This window comes from Bos grunniens, chromosome 14, assembly GCF_055505025.1.
Source record: "Bos grunniens cultivar Pamir isolate PY7600 chromosome 14, Bosgru_T2T1.0, whole genome shotgun sequence".
In the NCBI taxonomy this organism is placed as follows: Eukaryota; Metazoa; Chordata; class Mammalia; order Artiodactyla; family Bovidae; genus Bos; species Bos grunniens.
The window spans coordinates 53,249,803-53,269,018 of NC_141178.1; the positions used below are offsets into that span (position 1 = coordinate 53,249,803).

Here is a 19,216-nt window from a genome sequence, read left to right on the forward strand (position 1 = left end):
AGAAGCAGGGATTGCTTTTACTGCAAAAATGCTGAGCACAGAATTTCAGAGCAGGGAAACTGGCAATGAACGTTAGGGTGGCTGATTATTTTTAAGAGAAATACTCTTTAAAATCTAGAGATATTAATGGTGATAACTACTCTAGGTTTAATCACAGCAACCAGATGACCAAATTGTGTGTTCCCTTATCTAAGTGGTATTTTACCTTCTCTCTTACATATCATGTAATTTTTAAACAGATTAAGCTTTCTGTCCTTAAAAGGAAGGATTAGGGTGAGGAAGATTAGATGTGTCCCAGTTATGTAATATGAGTTATAACACAACTCAGGCAGGAGTGTTTTGTAGCTGTGGATCCTTGTTGCTTCATGAAATATCCAAGGGAATGCAGACATGTGAATACTGGAAGGAAATCAAGTCTTCCAGGATAAGTGTTAATGCTTTAAACCCACTTCAGTGCCCGTGGACTGATCTTAATTAGCTCAAAAGAAATATTCTCCAACCCCTTTCTTTTACCATTTGGGTAAGCCTTTTCCCTACTGTGCTTTACCAACTCACTCCACAATTGTATAAAATAAAATATAAACTTAAGACATTGCCAGATATGAAAGAACAAATACTGCCAGTTCTAAAATCAGAAGACAAATAAAATCCACCCTGAGGGAGGGGATGAGGACCTCCCCTGCGGAGGATATTGCATTCTGCTGCTGTTTTCCTGATTCATTTCCTACATCTGTATCATTCAGGTGTAAAAGAAAGGCTCTGATGAAATCAAGCCCCATTTATGGACCATTTCTGCATCTGGATCGAAATCGGTGTTGCTGCTTCCATTGCTCGGCCTGGATTAGTTTATCTATTCCTAATTTTAACGTCGTTTACTTTTGTGAATCTAAAAGCAAATATAAGGAAATATGCAACAATTTTTTTTTTTTTTAGTTCAGGCTGGCTACAAATTGGTTGATTTTCCGTTTCTTTCTCTCCCCCTCTCTGTCTCTCTCTCTTCTTTGATCCGTTATTAGTTAGAGCACTTCGATTTTTATTATTTAATGCTATCAATATGTAGGTTAGGACGATGAAATATGCTCAGAGATTATAAGATTTAGTGAATGTGTTAACACTAACCCCAGCGACCCTCGGCTTTAAAGTGAATCTTCTCTTCCTCGGATTCAGTAAACACCCTGCCTTTTTCCATCTGCCAGATCTAGGAGAAGGGCGCTGCCACTGTGGTCGGCTTCTTTCCGCAGTGCGCATTTTAGGCTTCCTGGCTCTGCAGTGCCTCCAGCAGGCCGGACAGCGCCGAGCAAGTTAGGCGCACCGAAGCGCACCCTGGGTCCGCCTCTGAAGGCTGTCCTGCTTCGAGCCTGACCCGAGAAGGCAGGCTGGGTGGGCTTCTGCTTGGCCTCAGCTAGTCAGTTCCTGCCTTCTTGGTCAGTCTTGGGGCCCACTCTTGATTCCAGCAGTAATGCCTTTGGTGACTACATCAGCACTGTTTGAAGGCGCGTAGCTGAGTACTTTACATTTTATGTTCTAAGGAACATGACTTTCAAAAAAAAAAAAAAAAAGCCTTCATTCTCCTCATTCTCCTTCTTGCAGGTCCTAGATTCGAGTTTCAGCCTAAATAAATTGTTCCCCAATGAACATAGATTAAGCGTTATCTGTCTACATTATCTGTCTACGACAGACCATATAAGCCAAGTGTGGCGAGAGCTAGAGTGGTCTATTGCGGTGAACTATTAGATTTCGCTGTATATGGCCTTACCCTGTTTTTATTTATTTTTTCTTTCGCAAACTACCTAATATCCAGTTATTCTTCGGGGGTGGAGGGCTGGACGGTCCTATTGCTTTGGGGTAAAATTGCATTGAGGGAACAAGGCCGTGGTCAGCACCGTGGACAGCGCCGGGAGCCGGGAGTGTGGCCACTTCACTTTCTCAGCTACTCGCCTTTGTTCCCAGCCCCGTAGGCCAAGGCAGAACAAAGACATCTATCAAGGTTCGCTTTCTCAGCTGAGTTCGTCTTTGGCTCCAAGGCCGTGGTGCGGAACTATGATTTCCTCAACAGAGTCCAGCTCTTTGGCTTCCAAATAAATTAATTTGCCTGGTGCTTCTAAAGTTTGTGGCCTGGCCTGTTCCCCCTGTCCTACTCTGTTGACTGATTTGACCATTGCGACTACATCGAAACAAGGAAATCATTTTTTTTTTTTTTTAAAGCGAAGCAAGGCCGACTGGAGAATGGGAAGTGAGAAGGAGAGGTAGGGCGGGGGGAGGGGGAGGTGGAGGTTGCGATCTTCCCAAAGGAGCTGAGCTATTTGAGATTTCGTGTGCAATGTGATGAGGGCGCCATTTAATGTGATGATCCTCTCTTGCTTCTGTTTTGTTTCCGCATCTTGGTCCAGGATTGTAAACAATCACACTACCTACTCGTGAAAGGACCACTGCTTTCTAAACGCCTCAACTCTGTAGAGTATTTGCACAGGGAGCCACTGCTCTCCTGACAGCTGTCACTGAAGCGCCGGCCCCTAAGATCTCCCTCGGGGATTTTCCTGCGGGTTTCTGAGGCCCTTAGTGAAAACTATGACCCTTTTGCTTTCGGAACACTAGGCTGGTTCTGGAATCAGTTTGAGGGCCTTTTGTTGGCCAAGGATGGGTTCTTTCTGCCACCCCCTCAGTGCCCCCCCATCCCCGCCCCGTGCAAGTGCCTTTTGCGCTTTCTTATCCTAAGAAGCTCTGGTGTCCTTCAAGTGCAGCCGCCTGTAGGCTCCGCTCTTGGCATTCACCGCGTGCCTTAATTGTATGACATTAAATCAAGGTCCGCTGTGAACACGGAGGGCAGAGTCTGATCTTGATCCGGAAAGAAACTGACCTACTGCAAAGATCACACTTCTCCTCCTGCCCTTTTCCCTTGCCGGGAGGTCGAGTCCCTAGGACTCCCCCGGAGTCCTCTAACCCATAAACATGGCTCCGGTCTCAGCTCGCCTCCTGCCACAGCTGCCAGAGCCGCTGCTAATTAGTCTGGAAGTGTAGACGATGCATGTGTCTGCGTATACATATGCATATATCTGCATGCCATTTACAGCGCACCTAGAAATATACAGACGCCTATAAATCTAGTTTTCAAACGACGGGCGTGGATCGAAGTTAATTCCCCCTCTGGTTCAGAACTAACTTCGTAATCATTTTACGGAAGGCAATTAACTGAGTTGGTCCGCCCTGCATCTCTTCTAAGTCGCTTGTGAGGAAGAGCATATTTTAAGGACCGCGCCATTTCACGTTCTACTGCAGAAAGCTTTGCCAATCATTTCCTGCTGTCGGGAAGGAATCTAGCACACACAAAAGACAACCATCATACGTATGTGTAGGGAAGATAAACACGCAGATACGCCTAGTCTCTGTGTCCTCTGAAAACGCGACCGCAGTTTCGCTGGGGAGGTTTGGGGGAGATCAGAGTCCAGGGGCGGGCTGGGTCATCTTTCTTTGTAATGCGGAAAAATTAACTCAACCGCACCTGCCTAGTCCCGAGAGAGCTGGGCGGCCCATCTGGTCCAGCTACAGCTTTGCTGCAGAGAAAAGGCTGCTTGCTAAGGCTTTCCCACCGCCCGGGAGCGCGGACCTCGGGTCTGGGCCCGCCTGAGGGATACGGTTCGGAGTAGCTCAGCGCAGCGGATGCGCAATCCTCAGACTGCGGCCACAGTCCAGAGGCTGGCGGAGCCGGAGCCGGGCCGAGGGAGGGCGAGCAGGACAGAGAAAGGGGTGAGGGGAGTTGACCTCTACGGGCGGAGCCGTCAGCACAGCGGGCCGGAGGCGGCGGGCGCAGCGGCTCATTTCTCGGCGTCCCCTACGGCGCGGTCCGCAGGAGGGAAAGGCCCACTCCAGCTCCGGTGTCCGAGGAAGGGAGGACTCTCGGCCCCCGCGGCACCAGGGGCGGCGTAGAGCCCGACTGTGGCTGCGGAGACCGCCGGGAGCCGGTCTAGTGCGGAGACCCCAGAGCGCGCCCCTGAAAAACAGAATCACAGCGCATCATTAAGAGAGGGAGGCGGGAGGGAGGAGGGGGAACCTGGGCGGGGGGAGAAGGGACAAGAGGCGGGAGGGAGCAGGCGAGGGAGATAGGTGACGGGAGGACGGCACCTCAGCCGGCGGGCCTCAATCTCCGTCCCCAGGCTGTCCCCAGGCTTCAGCTGGGCGCGCAGCCTGGGGGGCGGCGCGGTGGCGGAGAGCGCTGCTCCCGCTGCGGAAGCCGCGAGGTGGGGGCCGGACCCTGCGGCATCTTCGCGGCCAGAGAAGGGGTTTCGGGTGCGGGAACCTTCAGAACGCGTCCGCAGAGGGTCCTCCGGTGCAGTCTAGCCGTCCCCGCATGGTGTACCCCCTTTTCCCCCTCTTCACCCCATCCTTTACACCGAACTCTGGATCCGCACTCTCCAATCCCCACCCCTTCTTGGCTTGGTACCCTACAAACTGCAAGATCGGCGAGTCCCAGCAAGAAAATCGAAAAGATCGATGAGAGAAAGCATCACAGATAACACAGAGCCCTGGAAATCCGAAGGAGAAAGACCTGCTAGCCCAGCTCAAACCTGCAGAGGACCACGGCGTTTTCGATTGCTGCTCAGCGCGTTCTCGGAGGAAAGAGGAGGCTGAGAGGCTTCGGTGGTATAAGGTGCTTTAGGGTGGGAGGTGGGGGTGGGGAGGGGGTGGATCGGAACGGTCCAGTCTTTCCCCCTCGCTTGCTGATCCAGAATTAGGGATTAATGGCTCGCTCCAGCCAAACAAATAAGGCATCTGCCTTCAGCAGAAGAGGATTACACGGGTTGCTGACGTCACCAGTCAGACAGATGTTGGCTCCCAAAGTCCTGAGCAGCTCGCTGTGTCCTTGAAACCAAAGAGCCGCAGAAGGCGCTCAGCCCCCAAAGAGCTGCGCCTGGTACGGCGAAGGGCGAGTACCCTGCCCTTGCCTTACACCCCACTGGCACCAACACAGGGGGCCCAAAGACAGCCCGCCACCCCCACCCCCCACGAAGTCGTGCCCCTAGTCTCTCCAGATCTCTTCTCACAGCCCTGCCGTCCATGCTCCGGCTCGTATAAGCCAAGTCCAAGTCACCATTCCGGGCTGCCTCTCCTTAAAATGGAGACGAGAGCCCACCACAGCTTCAGGACCTTTTGTCTGAATCCCCAAATCTAAGCTCTTGGACTCTTATCCCCACACACAGACGACCAAGAAACAGCAAAATAAGCACCTTAGGCCCAGACAGAGTCCAGGCTCCAGAAGAGTGGAGGACTTCGGGGTGGCTTCTTAGTTATGTGCGCAGGCAGCAGAACCAAGGTTGTCTGCATCTCCTCTTGCCCCACTGCCATCCTTTACCCAGGCCAAGATTTAGGTTTATGTTTAATCTCATCACTGATGCCATTTCGGACTAATGTGCCTTTCTAAACAATGACCCCTCTCCCAACTGACCTCCGCATCCCAAGCAGAATCCAGGGCCAGCACTGGGTGTGCCAAGGGGACCTCACCATGGTCCTGATCACTCCATTTTCTTTGCAAGTACTTTGAAGACATTGTAAAAAAAAAAAAAGAAAAAAAAAAAAAAGTGTGTGTGTGTCCAAAACATATCTAGCACCTAATTGTAAGATTCTATACATTCAAGTAACTGCAATTTCATTCTACAGTCAAATTCAATGAGTAAAGATCAAATAATTAATTTAGAAACCCTAAACTCTCTTTAACTTGATGTCATTTTAAAATTTAAATATAAACTATTTTCTTTTCTTTACACCTGAGGATTACCTTTGCTTTATATTATTTCCCAGGCCTCTACAAGTCACACTGAAGTCAGGTTATGAAATAAACCAAAAGATACACGAAATTGGAAATTTAAATGAGCAGTTTTGAACGTGTTATGTAATCCACAAATGAAATGGCTTTAAATGAAGTTCAATTCTGGAAAGGAATAAAGGCAATTCATACAATGTAGGAAACAGCATAAATTGATCTCCAACCCAGAGCTGCACTGAACTAACCCTGTGCCCTAAATCAAATGTGTATATATGAAAAAAATCTGTGATTTACTTAGAAAAAAATGTTTGCTGACAACACTGCATTGCTGGTTATATATTACACTGCCTAAACATGAGTAGAAGGAGTAGCTGGGTTATATCTCTATTCATATTATTCCTGTCTATCAAAGTGGCATTTAATTTTTCCAATTCTATGCATTTAGAAATTCAGTCACTGATAAAAATCAATTTAATTTGCTCCAGTGTCATTCAGTTAATGCCAGGCTAAAACAGTAAAATTTCTCTGTCCTCACTCTGCTTGAAGGCCTTATAAGAAACAGCTCACACCTTAAAAGGATGGATTTAAACTTGTTATTTATCAGTAACAAAGGGCGGACCTCCTCTTAGTTAGATTAATAACATATACTACTCGAGTAGGGTATATAAGTCATTGTTTCTTTGAACGTAGTAGAATGTTTGAAATGCCACAATGTAAAGGAGTCTAATTCCTTATAAAAATCTAAAGATTGTTTTTGTCTCCTGACATGTTTTGAATGTAAGCTTCCATTCTGCTCCCACAAAATTTTACAAGAGCTGCTTTTTTGCTCAGTGATTTCATATTAGTTCGCTGTCCATGGTCTTGATCCACATGAAGGGAGGTGGTAGGGGTACCTTTTGAAAAATGGATATCAGGATGCCTAGGCACCAATTTGATGCCTTAACATTTTAAGATAATGTTTTAAGGGGAACGTCTGTAGGGTTTAAGTCCTCTTTTCTATTCCAGTTGTTTTCATTTCTATATATTTGCCACCCAATTTAGAGTACAAGAAGCAGATGGGAGAAGTTTGTATTACATTACTTTTGAGCTGATAAAAATCACCACCACGTTTAGGGCTCCAAAGAATTGTAGTCAGTAGGAAGTAGTATTTTCCAATTTGCAGTTTTTCATTGTTCATTTGTTTTTTGCTTTCAGAAATGTAAGGCATTCTTGTAGAGGAATCCTTGTCCACTTTTACATATGGCTTAACAAATGCAGAAATCTTCACAAAAATGATAAAGAAAAAAGGCCAAACAGCAACCTTCTCAATTCTCTGTATAGATAGATATAATCACACACATACGCACATACACAAGCACTAAGAGTATTAAGCTAAATCCCTTCTTTAACCCTGTAATTTTTTTTTTTTTTTCTTGTGAAGCAAAGAAGGCATATCCTCTAGAGGTTAAGGCTGCTTCCTTCAGTCCAAAACAACGTTTCACCTTCAGTTTAAAAAACAAAAGATTGACCTGGCAGACTAACGTTTAACCTCTCCTGGGGTTTCCTTGAGGGGTGAAAGAATAAAGAAAAAAACTTCCCTCCATCTTCCACACACCTAATTGTCTTTTGCCCTTTATCTTTCCCTTCAGATTATCAGGAGAAGTATGATATATATAGATAAACACATAAACAGACGCTTATTTTCTGAATCTCTGAGAGCCGCTGCGAGTCTTTGAAGGGGATCGACCTGCACAAACTGGTCATATTTTTTTGTTTTGATACAAAGTATTCCAACGGTAAGAAAACAGGCTCTTGCCTCATTTGAGGTCGGTACCCACGCCAGGCCACCTGGCCGAACTACAGCGATTCACACTTTTCAGGGCAAGAGAAGGCTACTTTCCAAAGAAGTCTTTAGAACTTGGGAAAATCCTTGTACCGGAAGAAAATGGCCTAAACACAATAGGACTCGCCATTTTCTCCTTGTGAAGCACAAAGCGCTTGGCGCTGCCTGGCGCACAAAGAAAGCGTGAGCCCGCGGAATTCTTGCGCATTTCCAAGAGGGGAAAAAAAAAAAAAAAACCACACACCTCCCTTAGAACCACAGATTCTCCCGCCTGGGCGCTCTGAGACACACTCTGCCACCCTCGCTCAGTCCCTGTCACCAGATCTTCTCTTTGAGGTGCAGAAGAAGGCGCGACGCTCGCTAGCCAGCTAACTAGGAAGCTTCCTAGCTTCTATCTAGGAAGGCGCGATGCTCTCTAGCCAGCTAACCCCGGCCAAGACCAAGTCTCGTAAACCGAGGGCCCCGGCCAGCGGCCATGGCCCTCCACGGTCCTCCATCCTAGGCCTGGGGGGGTGGTGGGGGATGGGGGTGCTCCCTTCTCTCTCCTCCTCCCCCGATCTCTCCTCCAATTCCATCCCGTCCCCTGGGCACGTCTGGGAGTCCGGGAGCTTAGGGACCTCGGTGACCTGATTTCCATCCACTGCCGGGAACCAACCTTGCAGCCCAGAGCCGGGCGCGAGGCTCTCGAAGGATGCTCGCAACGCGGGAACTCCTCGCCTGGGCGCCCCCCGCCGCCCCCGCCCGCCGCATCCAAGCCAGCCAAGTGCCCTGCTCCGCACGCCCACCGCGGGCGAAACGGCTGCTGCTCCCGCTCACGTGCGGGAAGTGCAAGCTTCGAGGAAAGCCCTGGGAAATAAAACTACCCGAACGCAAACCCGTGACCCCGACTCACAAAGCGAACACCCCCAACTCCGCCGCGACGCAGAGTCCGGCTCACCCAGGGGGAAAAAAAAAAAAAAAGATCTTACTTACGGCCCTCGCGCGTTTGGGTAATCCGCGTCTCAGCCCGTTCGGTTGGTTTGTTTTCAAAATATAAACACATCTCTCTATGTTTGATTTTGCACATCTTCCACCGTTGAGAAGGAACGAAAACAAAAATCTTGTAGGCTAGCGGGGCTGGGGGAGGGGGATGGAGGTTTTCATTGTCTACGCTCTGCACACGCAGCCCAAGGAAAGACGCTCAGAGCCGTGTGGGGCTCCTTCTACTTTCTGCTTGAAATTCAGAAGCTTTCAACGCAGTAAAGCGGGGGTTTGGTCTCCCTGCCTCCCTCCCTCTGCGTTTTCCTCTCTCTCTCCCCTTCTTTCCCTCCTCTCCCCTCCCTCTCTCTTCTCCAGCTCGAAGTCTCAGTCTCTCTCTCTCTCTCTCTCCCTCTCTCTCTTTTTTTCAAAAGAGGGCAGGTCGCTTCCTGCATCCCAATGAGTTAAATCACTCACTCACTTCTCATGCATCAGCAGCCTCTTTAACAACCCGAGGGCTGCAGGCACAAAAGAGCATTTAGCTGCCTCCAATTTGTGTAGAAGGCCTGTCCTTAATTTGTTTTTGGAGTATAATTAAATCATGTATTTCACGTAATATGAAAATACCAAGTTCCCAACTTTGAGCGAATGAACTGTTAATGGTAACCTTTGAAAATAGACCCCCCTTCTTGTGGGTGTCCTTCGAAAAGGCCTAGGACGCCCCAGAAAAGGAGAGGCCAAGGATTTGGGCCCCCAAATCTACCCGCCCCTCCCCCATTTCACACGTCAAGGTCACAGCCATCTGATTTCCCCCATTGATTTAAAATGGAGAGTTTTTTTTTTTTTTTTAAATCAACCCTTTGCCTTGGAAAGAATGAAATCTTTTTGTGGTGTGGGAAGATCTGAAGGATTAAATAAATAAATAAATACATCCTAAATCTGAAATACACCACGTAAGCAGAATCAACCGTGATCAGACGTTGGGATGGGGTGGGGGTGGGAGTTGCGCAGGGGCGGCGGAGGGGGGAGTTGGTGAAGAGGCTGACACACCAGGCGGGAGTGTGAGGTTTTCACCCTCCCCGCCCCCCAACCCTCGCCTGGCGAATTCTGAGGGTCTCGGTTTTGCTCGGGTTTCTTCCGGAGGCTGAGTGGGCCTTACTACCAGGCGACAAGGCCGGCGCCTTTCTTTTCTCTCTCTTTCTCTCTCTCTCTCTCTCTCTCTCTCTTTTATTTAAAGCTCTCAGAGTCTCGAAGGGGTCTAGATCTCGTGGACACCGCCCAATGGTCGGGGCGGGGGGTCCGGTATATGGCTCCCCCTTCCTCGGAAGGGTTAAGGCACAAAGAGCAACTCTGCCTTCCTGCAGTTTCTCTTTCAGGGAAAACCCCAGGCCCCGCCATTGTTCTCCCTCACTGGAGGGGGCCGAGGGTGACAACTGAGACACACCTCCTCTCTCTTCCCCCGCACTCACCACCCATCTCCTCCTCACCCCACCCACGGCCACTGCCGACGAGACACTTGGGAATATTTTCTTGCTCCTGAGATTCTTGTCTGGGAGACCATGAGATCCAACATCACTAATATCTTGGTGATCGTCTGCATTTTCTCCTGCAGTATTCCCTGAAGTCGTCGCCCCCCCCCCAACCCCTCCACCCCCCACTTTTTGGTTCTAACAGCTCCTGTTCAGAAACAGTGCGCTCGGATACCAGAGGGGTTAGGGCTGCTGGTAAACCGCACGCCGTTCCATCGAAAAGGAATGAAACCATGTAACGCGCCACCTCCCGCCTTTGCATATTCGCCTTGTACCCTACATCACCGTGGGGTTTTGAGGAAGGCCATGTTTCACCTTGAACATTTATCAAGCCTGCCTCTGCTTAGCCCTAAGCAGAAGGAGGCACAGCCCGCCAGCACCCAGCTTACATCTGCTTGAAAAATTCAGCGATACCCCCAACCGGCTCTCTGGCAAAAAAAAAAAAAAAAAGGTGAAAACCAAAAATGAAAGATTTTTAGAAAATAGGATGTATGTGTGTGTGTGTATATATACATACATACATACACTCAAACAATGCTGGGTTCGGGGGCTCAAATTATCTAACACAGAACATCTCTGCGGCTGAGCCCAGACCCAAGGCCTCACTGTACCGAGTGTTTTACTAGCGGCTAGAGAAACGGCGTTCTCTTCGGAGACTCTAGAAGGAATGTGCTTCATCCCCCTGCCCTTTATCTTTCGCCGGATGATACTCATTCTATCCGTTTCCAGTTTATTGACCTGGGATGTGGGACTGTTAAAGATCGGCAGCATCTTGCCAAAGCCGGAGGGAGGCAGGGTCACGCGGTGCGCACAGCATCCAGCCCCAGGGAAGGTGCGGCTATGTCCACTGGTTAGCCCGAAGGGTCTGCTCTGGGGGGCGCCCATTTCAGACGACCTCAGTGGGCCCCTAATCCAGCAAGTCCCCCACCCCCACCCCTTCCCCGGCACTACCGGTGCCAACTTCGCCTCATCTTTCTGGGTCCTGGAATTTCAGCCTTTTCGGTGGGCAGGCCTTAGGAAGAAACCCGGGCTACGGGTGCGTTTCCGACTTATGGGCCGCTCCCTCACCCGCGGCTTATGCTAAGTGGAGGCTGCGAAGAAAAAAGCTAAAGAGATCAGAGGCGAATGCTACAACATTCGCCCGAGCCTTGCAGCCCTCCACCTCAAACAGATGGCTCGGCCAGGACACCTGCAACGCAGCTCAAGCCTCCACCTCCGCGCAGCTCTCCGGACGCGGGCCACTGTGTCGGATCAAATAAGGTTACCTAACAGCCGGGGCCTCAGTCCCTTTCTCTGGGCACATTTCAGTCCCTTCGGAGCACAGAGCTTCCGATCCCCGGTCTCCCGCCCTTGGCCCCAGGAATCTGAGCGGGCCACTTTTTTCCAGCCCCGGTTTTTTTTTCCCCCCTTCGGGTTTGCCAGGCGCGCGAACCTCCTCCTGGCCTGCGCATCTCGTCGCCCGGGCTTGGAGCTTATGAAAATGTAACCCAACTCATTGCCAGAAGTTGTTGCTAATTAGTGGATAATAAACTTCTGTAGCCAGGGCACAAAAAGTCTTTTAAAAGTGCAAAGGTGTTCTTTGTTATGGCATCAGAAAAGGGATTAGCATATCAATTGGACTGGGGGGACCGGACAATGAGCCCTCCTCCCCCCTTGGCTGCCCTTAGTTCGCCGCCCGCCGCCTCCACCTCCTCTTGGTGCCCTTCCTCCTGCTCCTCTTCCTCTTCGGGCTCCCGGAGCTGTCAAGGAGCGGTCGGGGAGCGTGGGGCGATGGGCCGCGGCCCAGCGGGCAGGCGCAGTGCGAAGCTCCTGCCGCCCACCAGGCCTGCGCGGCCCCTAACCCTCATTCTGCCCCGCGCACAGGCGCGCGCCGGGGGAAGGTGGAGGCGCGCGGCGGGACGTGCGGGGACGCGGAACCCGGGCGCGGCATATCCCAGGCGGCCGCGAGGGCGTGGACCCAGCGGGTCCCGGGAGGGCGGCCTAGCGCAGTACTGCACGGCGCCCCCTCCCAGCCTGAGGCTCGGGGCCGGCGAGCCCTGCGCCCTCCGCTTCCCCCTGGGCCGCGGGAACCCCCAGCGGACTTTCCACTCCTCAGGCCACGGGGAGCCGCCAGCTCCCCACCCTTGTCCGGCCTTTCTGGGCCGCCCCGCTGACTCCCGACACTCGCTCGCACGCGTCGGGCGGTTAGCGAGTCATCGGGGCAAGCCGAGACCCTCGGTGTCTTCAGGGGGCGGCCGATCCCGGGATGGAAGGCCGCCAGGGCGAGGTGGCGAGAGGGACCGCGACCGGAGCAGGCTCGGCGAGTCATCTCGAGACCTGGCTTGGCCGCGCGCGCCCGGCCCAGAGGGAGCAGCCGCCTCCCCGGGGCCTACGGAAAACCTAGGAGGGCAGCCCCGGGCCGGGGGCGGGAAAGCCGAGCAGACGAAGCCTCTCGGAGACTGAGACGCGGCCCAGGCCTGCGGGGCCCCGGCCCACCCCCTGTCCTGCCGCGCCCCCGCCCGGCCTCGCGGGTCCCGGAGCGCGCCCGGGGCAGGGTCGCCGGGGCCTCGGGGCCGCCTCGCGCTCGGGAGCAGAGCTGGGCGCGTGGAGAGCGAGGAAGGAGCCGCGACGGCGCGCTGGGCTCGCGGGCGCCTAGCCGGACCCGCCACTCTCGGCCGCCCGCCCGCGCGCCCGCCTCTCCGCCCCGAAGCCCCCGCCGCCCGGGCTACCCTGGCGAGGAATCATTTTCTTCCCGTTTTCTGCTCCCCTCCCCCCGTTTGCATGTCTCCCTAGAGGCGGCTTCCATCATCTAAATGCATTAAAAAAAAAAAAAAAAAGAATCTCCGGGGCTCTCCTCTTTTCCACCCGGCTCGCCTTCCCTGACATTGGTGTTAGGCGAACAAGCACCAAACTCACACAAGTTTTCCCCGAAAATCCACGGCTCTAACTGCCATAGGGAAAGATGTGGGGGAAAAAAGTGGAGGTCGGTGTTTCCCCCAAATGCAAAACATCAGAGAGGGAGCTGAAAGGAGCTTTACTTTCCCTGCGAAATCTCCATTGTTGCCTGGCAGACAATGGGAGCCCGGGCGACTGTGGGGCTGTGGGGCTGAATAGGCGATCGGCGGGATGTGTGCGGGTCAGTGCTTGGGGTCCCGGGCCGAAAGCCCCTTTCTCAGCTTGCCACAATAAACCAGAGCAAGGTTTAGTCTTTACTGGGTCACCGGCCATCCTCTATTATTCAACACTTCACAACAAAAAACACTTATTAATCAGCGCTGACCAGAGGCCCCTTTTGAAACAAGAGAAGAGGGGAGACAGAGCGAGAGGGAGAGAGGGGGGTGATAGAAGATTGAGAAGTCCCGGACAGATCTTTCTAAAGCCAGAGCCACCATAGGGTACTTTCCGCCAGTGGCCAAAGTTTATTTGACACAACAAAGTTTCTAATCAGGCCACAGAGACCTGGATTTCTTCTCATTTGCCTTCCTGCCCGTCTTTTTCCTCTGAAGATGCTTGGAGACTTTGTTGGGAGGAAAGATGGCTTTAGGTCAGATTGCTAAGGCCTGATCTTAAAGATCTAATTGCTATTGGAAGAGAAGCCTGTTTCCCAGCTGGGCCTCCACTCTGGAGACGGCGCAAAGGAAGAGACTGTCCAGGTCTGTTCTGGGCACCCGCTGATGGATGAGGTGTCAGGCCAGTAGTCATGTGAGGACTGGTTTCCAAATGGTATGAGCAGTAGTCAAATGTGGTACTTTGGGGTGATACTGAATGCAGTCTGTAGATTTTCTACTTCAGGATGTTTCAGTCCGGATGTATGAAAAGGCTGAACTTGCTTGGTAGAATGAAGAGAAACTGATGATTCCTGTGATAGGCAAGGATTTAAGGGAAAGCATGTGATGAGTAGTTTTAGAGAAGGAAATGATTCAAAATGTTCCAGACCAGGAAAATCAGTGGGTTCTTTGCTCAACTTTGATAATTTTTACAGGGCTTATTTGATGTTCGTAACCTAATTGTATTTCTTTCATTTGTCTGGTTCCATGATAATTATGAACACATGCTCAGACATATATGGACCCTCATATATATCAAAGTGAAGTGCTACATACATCATCAGCTTTATGGATGAATTTAATCCATTTGGAGCTCAGCTAGACATTTTTGATGGCAAAATTTTGTCGCCTTTTGATTTGGGGTCGGAAGCCAATATTTCTTGGTGCTTCTGCCTGTTTTACATTACTCAGGTTGTAATTTAGCCAAGTGAGCAAAGCTCTTTTGTAATGGCTGATGTGTACAAGTGAACAGAGGCAGCAGATATTGAATCTTGGTTGTCAAAAAACATAACACAATTATTTTCCTAAAGAAATAGAAGTGAGTGTCAAAGCAGTATTCTTTTAAGTTTAAAATTTCGTTTGTGGGCACTTTTGGATTTCTGTGTAACATAACTAACCATCTCACTTATATTTCAAAGATATCTTTAAACCCAAAAAATGTATGGATAGGAGATTGTGACTTCAGCAAATTAAGCTGTTCAACTAGATGGCTTGGTAATGAAAGCAAGAATGCAGAATTACTCTGTAGTAAACTACAGTGGTATTTACCAGAGTTGATGCAGTAAATGCAAAAACTGGGTTGCATGGTTTGGTCTCAGAAAGTGTTTTACTTAGATGCCTACTATTTGAGATTGGCTTTTTAATGTAGAAAATATTGTGTTACTCAGATTTTGCAGAGCTCAACGCTTCTTGCAATGGAGTAATCAACTGTTATCTGAATTATTTAAAGCCTGGGATTAAAGGCCTTGGAGTTGAATGCTGACAAGCTCTCACATGTAGGCAGGGGAAAGTTTAGTATTCTTCTCTTTCTGTATATACTTTGAAAATAATTTGGTCATGTGTGCTGAATTATTTTTAAAATGTATGCATAGGAACAATGAATAATTCTTTCACAAATTGTTTTCCAAATGAGCAAATAAGATTATTCTGAAAAAGAGTAGAAATCTGTTTAATCCCTAACAGTGTGTCACCTAAAATGGAATGTTTTAAAAGGACTATTCTTTATAAAACATAGTTGCCAAAGAAAGCGCCACTCTCTCAGAAAAGTGTTTAGAGGGATACAGAGAATATATTCACTTCAAAATCCATTTGTGGGACATGGCAATTTTATGTCATCTTTTTCCCTTCAGTATTTTGGTCGACTTCCCAATTTGCTTAAGGGAAGCGTTATTATACATGTGTGAGTGTATTTTTACTTGTAAACTGATGGTACTGATGTACTAAATGGGACTGACCACTCACAGATTATCTTCTGAGCGAGGTCTATTGAATAAGCAAATGGTTGAGAAAACCTCTGATCTTAATATATAATATACTGAATGTGCATATGTATCATAACATAGCACATCACTTTAAAACATATTTATAGACTCTAAGTACTTTTCTTTTCCTTCTTTCTTTCATTTTTTGGGGGGAGGCAAAGAAATTAAGTAAATAGTCTTGTAATGACATTTCCTTAAACCTACTAGTGTATTTGTATGGAAATTGGAATAAGCTTCCACATTTGTCAAAGGAGAAAAAAATAATACATAAACATTGCATTCAGCAAATGTTTAAACAGAGAAATGTTATTCTTTGGTATCATTTACCATGGAAGCAATAGTTATTAAATTTAGTATATCTTTATGAAATCATTGTTATTCCGAGTACAGTTATTCAGTAATATATACATATTGTTGCATTTTTATTAATAAAGAAAGTACATCTATACCAAGAACCTAAAGTTTGGGTCATGGATTTAACATATCACAAAAATTACTTTGTAGGTAGCTAAGTCCTCTATATTCTGAAAGAAAAAATTGCCTTAAAAAATCCATCTGGACACTAAAAAAAATGACATGTTTAAATAACTCTCAGCTACAAGAGGAAACAAATATCTTGATACAATTTGTGTATATTTTTCCAAAGGAAGGTTAGGTGTCAGAGCCTATGGCTATAAAATAAAAAGTATATGCTATCTGATATGTTTATTTTGAAACATATTTCAATTTTTGCATTTTTTTCTTCCTGGCAGATGCATATAATTCAGATGCTTTTCCATCTTGACAGAATTTGTCAAGTTCAGTTCAAATTTATATTAATGTGATCTGACAAAGTATAGTATCAATAGATTATCATGAAGTATAAATGTAAACTCTGCCAAATGTTTCTTTAATACATGTTATTTCCTCTTTTATCTGAAAATCAACCAATGCAGTTTTTCATGATAGAGAGACGGTTAAAAAGGAAATGATAGAAATTTGACTTGCCCCTTATGATTTGCCCCATTGCCAGAGAAGTCTGGTCAGTTGTATAGCTCTAAGACTTCTGTGGGGAGACTCAACCTGGTGCTTCTTTATTTATAAACTTTCACCTCACCAGAGATTCAAAGTTATATTTAGGAAACTAGGACCTCTCAGGATATGTGTTTATTTGATTGTTTAAATACTTCATGAGAACACCAAAAGTAACTTTTACTGGCGAATTTTCATTAGGCTTACATGTATTACATCTGAGCACCCCTGGTGTATTTTTGTATTTACCATGATATGATATCTCAGTTTTTGGAAATGAAAGAAAATCAAGCTTCTGAATGAACCCCCCCCCAATTATTTTCATTGTTTTTCTTAGTTTAATATTCCCTTCAACTAATTGAATTCTGACACATAGGGTATGAACTCCATTTTGACTTATATAACACATTTTCATCCGGAAATCTATCTGCTTATGTAACCATTTGTGACAAAGCAGAGTATTCTAGAGAATTTCACAAAAGGCTCCTAAGATGTGTGTGTGTGTGGTTAAACAGTTTTAATTTCAGTGCTTTATGGATGTTTATTAGGTCTGAAAGGAATCGTTCAGCACTCTCTTCCTTTAGAGTACTTTTTTTTTTCTTAAATGAAAGCTAAATTTTAGAAATGTCTACAAGTTTTTCTTTTTTTTGACTTGGTAATCAGAGACTGAAACTGTAAGTTGGACACAAGGTTTCCTTTCAATTCAGGAAACTATTGGCACTGCTATAGGACAATAGCTGTGTTGAGGTTGTAGGAGAGAGCCAAAGTGTTTTCGTTTATTGTGTTTGTTTTTGTGTTTTTATGGACCAGAATGTAGCTCCACATCTTTGTACTCCTCCAATGCTCCTAGTATCTTTTATTGCTTTTGTGGGAAATCTAATGGAGGCACGAGTGTGAGACAGGAGGAGACGTAGACAGTAAAGTATGTGAATCAGGGGGAGTTGGTGTGGTACTGCTCATGGTACTGAACCAGTCTTGTGTGCCAGGAAAGGATCCATCCTTCAAGCTTTTCTTTCTCTGTCATTCTCCTGCCTCTCCACTCAAAGTGCTTAAGAGATCCCAGGAAAATTAAGCTCTTGTGCAAATCATTTGTTCTGTACCTAATGACAACCATATCGAGAGGCAGGAGAGTGGCTCAGGCCCCGAGTCAGGATTGGTCCTTCAGTGTTCCTGCTGATCTGCAGCAGTATAATGTCATGTTTTATGCGTGTGCACGACGTCTCAGTTCCCAGGAGTTTCCATGTACGTTGCAGATGCATGGATTCCACGTTTAAAATTAAAACCCTAAGAACGAGAGCATTTGCTTGAACATATTTTGTTAGAAAAAAAGCATTAGAAGGGAAAGGTCTTAGCTTTGGGGAGGGAAAAAAAATACATGGCCATGCAAATGGGTAATTGCACTGTATCCCAACTAGCTTTAATCAAACTTCAGTTTTCTGAAGACCACGGTTCACTGATGTTTATGAATGTCTCAAGAGTTTTTCTAGATACTCCAGCTTCTTCTAAAAGGCAGCCTTTATAAAACCAGCCAGCTGAGACTCTGCAATATCTCAACTGCTTTTTATCCCACAGTGGTTTCAATGATCCCCCGAGACTCAGAGATGAAGGAGTTTCTACATATATATATATATATATATATATATATATTTATATAGCCAGGATGAGTCACTCAGGGGCCACCTGAGGGAGAAATTGAGATGGGGGCTCTGAGACCGGGTCAGAAAGGCTGCCAGGCTTGATATGACAGTTCCTTGGGTTTTTCTGAAGGAACTTTCCCTCAGGAGCAGAGCCACAGTTTCTCCAAAGTGGTTGAGTAATACCAATTTCATGCTTTGGTGAGGACCTGGGTTTGTTGGCATCAATCCTAATGATTCCTACAGCTTTAAAGAAAATGAGGTTTGTGATTCAGCGTTCATTCTCTCTTCCTTCATGTCCTCTTCAGACTCTCTCTTCCTCCTCCATCACCCTGTTCGATTCTCTCTCCTGCCTCCTCTTCCAGACCTTAGTGGCACCAAATCAGCCTGTGGACAGATAAATACTCCACTGTAGGTTTGCTTGCTTTGTTAGTTTCCTTTAAAACCTCTCAGGTGAGGGCTTAAATGAAGAGTCTTCCCTCATTTTTGTCTATTTCTTTCTCTTTTTTTTTCTAAATGTTCCACTCATCTCAGAAGCGAAATGTCTTAGACTAGTGTCCTTGCTGAGTGTGAGCCTCCCTCTGGTGTCTGGAAGTCAGGCCACAGGCCTGGAGAAGACCAAACTGCAGGTGTGGTTTCCATCAGGGGTGGGCTTAAGGTGGCCTGAGGTTACCGACCTGAGTCACACCTCTGACACTGCCTAAGCACAACCTCCAACTTGCAGGAACTCTTCAGGCTTTTGAAGTTTTCTGGATATGGAAAGAAAGGGAATAAATCACCCTTCCTAGATAATTCTCTTTTGATCATGTTCACTTCCCCTTCTCAAGTGTGCCTATGTGTGTGTCTATGTGCGTGTGTGTAAGGGGAGAGAGAGAGAGATGACAAATAATGGTTGGCATAGTTGCTGAGATATGAGAATAGCCTTAATTTAAAGTTGAAACGCAGACACACATAAGCATGGTTATCAAGGGCTTCTCAGAACACCAAAAGAAATCAAACTAGGACAAATAATTGTGAAATTTTATAATGTCTCTAGTTTGGAAATATACTTCAACAGGTGGATCAAGAGAGTAAGGGGATTCAAAACCCTGAATCGCCAGGGAGACAATTGTTGGATTGTAAGAGAGGTTATCTGTGGTGTTGCCTGGTCTTTAAGATGAGGGAAGGTAGGAAAGAAAGGGAAACGACATTTGGTTAGGTTTACTACATGTCAAAGGT

At 47.4% G+C, this 19,216-nt stretch overlaps 1 long non-coding RNA gene across 2 annotated transcripts; it reads right to left on the minus strand.

The window, feature by feature from the left end:
- Window positions 1–1,550: 1,550 nt before the first annotated feature.
- LOC147359440 (uncharacterized) lies at window positions 1,551–10,866 on the minus strand. Of its 2 annotated transcripts, none has more exons than XR_015140816.1 (2): window positions 8,553–10,866; window positions 1,551–3,988 (listed from the first exon to the last, which is right to left on the minus strand). It is a non-coding gene; the product is annotated as an uncharacterized LOC147359440 (long non-coding RNA). The 2 variants fall into 2 exon arrangements; XR_015140815.1 differs by lacking the exon at window positions 8,553–10,866 and adding an exon at window positions 4,120–8,513.
- Window positions 10,867–19,216: the final 8,350 nt, after the last annotated feature.